A 3827-nucleotide genomic window follows, 5' to 3' on the forward strand; every position below is an offset into this window, starting at 1 on the left:
GCTCCATCTCCAGTGGATGTTGTTTTTTTTGTTTGTTTGTTTGTTTTGTATTGTTTTTGTTTTTTGACTCCTCTAGACACTGTCACCCTGGAAATGAGGCAAGAGCTGGGCCTCTCATGGCATTCCAGTGCATTTGATGCAGGTCTGACAGCAGAGACCTGCTCGTCCTCAGCAAATTCTCTGCCATCCTCTTTCTTCTAGACGGATACATTTTCTTTCATGAAAACTAATGATAATCCTACTTCAATCTAGTGGCCTTCAGGAAAAAGTTGCATTTCAGGCTTGTGGTTTGAGAAACCTCTTCATTTTTTCATCATTTTCTGCACTCAGTGCAGGAGGGCAGCGATGTCTTGGTAAAACTGCCAACTTTGTTTTGTGAAGAAGACAGCTAGCTGGCCATGGCCTTGGCTACAAGCTTTTAAAGAGTAATGTCCAAACATAATAAACAGGCTGAAATTATAAAATCATTACTGTCACAGTTTACAAGTTGTTAGTTGAGCTGTTTGTGCTTTGCTGATTGCTTTCATTCTTCATAGGAGTACGTAATTAAAATATTCATATTTAGATTGTGGCCCATTTAGGGATGAATCCTGCTAGATGCTGAGCAAAATTTTGATAGTGCTGAGATCTCAGCTGTCAAGGAAGCAAGAGTCTTCTGTATCTGGCAGAGTGCCTTAACATTGATTTGTTCTTATGTTGGGATAAAACTGGCAAGGAATAGGGAAGCAGTTTAGGGCTCAATTAACAAACAGTCTTTAAAAAATGTATTTCACTTTCTGCCTTAGGCTTTGCCTAGGGCTAGCCCTGTTCACAGAGCTAAGACTTAAAAGAGCAAAACTGCTTGTATACATAATATCCTGTAAACAGTCATTCTGCTCTAAAATACAGGCAGGTCAAAACATGTAAGAGACAGAAATTAATGTCACAAACACCTTTAGAAAGGGAGTCAATCAGGCTGCTATTAGGTCAAATTATTCAGTAGAATATCTAAGATTTTTTTTAAGTGTTCGCCAACCAGAGCAAAGTAAATTCGTTTTGGACTTGGGCATGAAGCAAGCTGGGCTAAAGAAGTTATGTGGTTATAGTCTGGGGCAAGAGGAGACTTGTTTTGTTCTGGGTAGGGAGAATTTTGTACATGGAGTAGTGTGGAGACCGAGTTCTCCTGCAGCTGGAAAATACATTAGATCCATCTATTAACTGTGGCAGTGGCCACTTCGTTTTTGTGGCACTTCACAAAAGTCCAGAGGGCCTATGCTATACTTATGGGGAGTTTTGATGAACTCGCTTGTGTATTCTTACCAAATGTTATGTTATGACACAGAGGAATATTTTTGGAGAGGTGTTTTTGAAGAAGCAATAGAAGTCATCTCTGCAGAATGACAGTGGCTGGGTCTGTGGCCCTTTGACCCTTCTTCTAGGAGGAACTAATTCCTAGAAAAAGGTAAGCACCACTGACCCCTTCCCTGTCTGCAAATCATCTAGGAAGTTGGGGAATTGAGAGTCTTCAGCAAATCACAATCCTTGTACTCCCTTAATAGGGTCAACTGCTATAACACCTTTGGGTGATTTGCTTCTGAGGTTTTCTAAAGGTCTTTGTGGGTAAGACATGCTTTCATTTGCCTTATCTTGCTAACTTTATTTCTGATTATCTGACTTTATGAGATATTTTTTTTCCCTCTTTCCATTCAAGATTAATTCAGCTGGTATTAAGAGAGAATAAATCCTTCCGCAGCAAAGCCGTTCACTTTGAATCTACATTTGGTTTGTCTATACAGACATTCTAAGTTATTTTGACAGTGCCAAGTATAAGATCTACTTAATATTTTTTTGTTTTGTTTTGTGTAAATAGAGGAAGACTGTCTGATCACACACTTTCTTGACTCCCTTTGGAGAAAGGTACGGTATAATCTTCCTAAATGAAGTTGATTCAGAGTTTCTCAGCACTGCAAGCAAAACTGAATTTTGCTACACCAAAGATGGAGCTTGGATCTGCTCCTGCCATGGGGAAGAAAGAGAGAAGTCACACGGATATGAAGATTTTGCACAGGGAAAGAGTGACCCCTGGGGAACTGTGCTTTCTGCTCCTGCTTCTGCAGGAGCAGGGTGCAAGGTTGACCTTTAGGAAAGACTCACACCACTTTGTTTCTTCAGCAAAATAAGTCACAGCAGCTATTCCACAGGGGGCTTATACAGGCTACAATAATTTTGAGCAACCCAATCAATTGGTCTCTAATAAATGCAATAATGTCTTTGCATTCTTTCTGAATGAGACCTTCTATGCCAAGCTGATATGAAAGATAGAGCAAGGGATGTAGACTGAGAAATGGAAAGCATTCCTGTGCAGGTCTCTGCCATCTCACTGTGGTCTTTATGTTCAAGTCTGTAACAGAAGGAGCTGTACTATCAGTAGCAGTAAGAGGAAGAATCATTCTACTAGCCTCTTACAAAGGTTAGACAATATATATATGGAAATTACATTTCAATTGCACAAACTAAGGATTAAAAAATAAGGCTTATAGACTCTTTTTGTAAATCCTTAGTCCCTTTGAAAGTTAATTGATTGTAAGCGTCTGAATAACATGCATCTTTTATGAAAGGTAGATTAATGACTATAAACAAACCCAGGATCACTTAAATCTATCCAAATGGTAGTAACAGTTCTAAGTACATGAAATTATATAATAACTATAATGAGTGACAAATTCTTAAAGCAAACTTCTTTTGTCATCATAGTTGTGCTCTCTGGCAATTATTCTTGATGGGGAATTGAAACTGCAGTTATCTAGATTATGGAAATTCAGTTTTGCACTGGAAAATTAATTTTATATTTTAAGACATGATATTTAAAAACACTATGGTGTTTCAGATTTCCACTTGAGAAGCTATCAACATTTTAAGAAGGAATCACAGTTAAATGTTAATATCAGTTAACGATAGATAGTAAATTTTTCATCTTTGCTGAGACAGGATTTTCTCCTGCAGTCCAGGATATTTGAATGCTTTGTCTACCATGGAGGTGAAGTCCTTCATTTTCTTCCTGTGATCTATTTTGATGCAGCACCTGCTGATGCTACTGATAGAATGAATTATAATCTGGTTTCACGTGTAGGTGTCATAACAGGGGCATTGACTGATTTTCTTTTGCTCAGTTTTATTTCATTATCTACCCGTATCATTTCATATGTTAAGCTGATAAGGCATGAAATTGTCTACTAATTTGCTTGTGCAGCACCTGATATACCTGAATTCAAGTGGGATCTCTGTATTATGTCCATCATAATTAGCTGTTCATGCGGCATCTGCAGGAACAACTCTTCTGAATTTGAGCTGAGCTTTCAAACACACTCACTTTATACGGCCTTTTCAGTCATAGCTATTTTATATTTTGCTAATCATGCAGAATCATGCAGAAAAGTTGCTTGTCTTTATCTGTGATGCTCTTCTCAGCTTTCTCAGCTCCTGTATTATCTGCTCCTTTCATTTATCTCCTTTTCTTTATCATTCTGCTCTGAATGTCCATTTATTCCCTTCTCAATCGATGGTTTACCATTTTCTGTGGTGTATCCCATAAACTCCCAGCAGACAGCCTTTGCTTTTTTTTGTTGTTGTTGTTGTTTGTTTTGTACTTTGTGTTGTTTGTTTGTGTGTACTTATTTGATTGGACCCTGTGCAAAATGGACAAAATTCTGATTGGATTTAGTAGAGTTGATTGTGGTATGGATTAAGTCAGAGTTGGTTTATTAATAATGTAAAGTGTCCAAAAAACACATCATAAAAATGAAAGGAATGATTAAAAAGGAAGTCTCCTGGCTCTCTTGCAAAAGTTC

The sequence above is a fragment of the Oxyura jamaicensis genome, chromosome 5 (genome assembly GCF_011077185.1).
Source record: "Oxyura jamaicensis isolate SHBP4307 breed ruddy duck chromosome 5, BPBGC_Ojam_1.0, whole genome shotgun sequence".
Lineage (NCBI taxonomy): Eukaryota > Metazoa > Chordata > Aves > Anseriformes > Anatidae > Oxyura > Oxyura jamaicensis.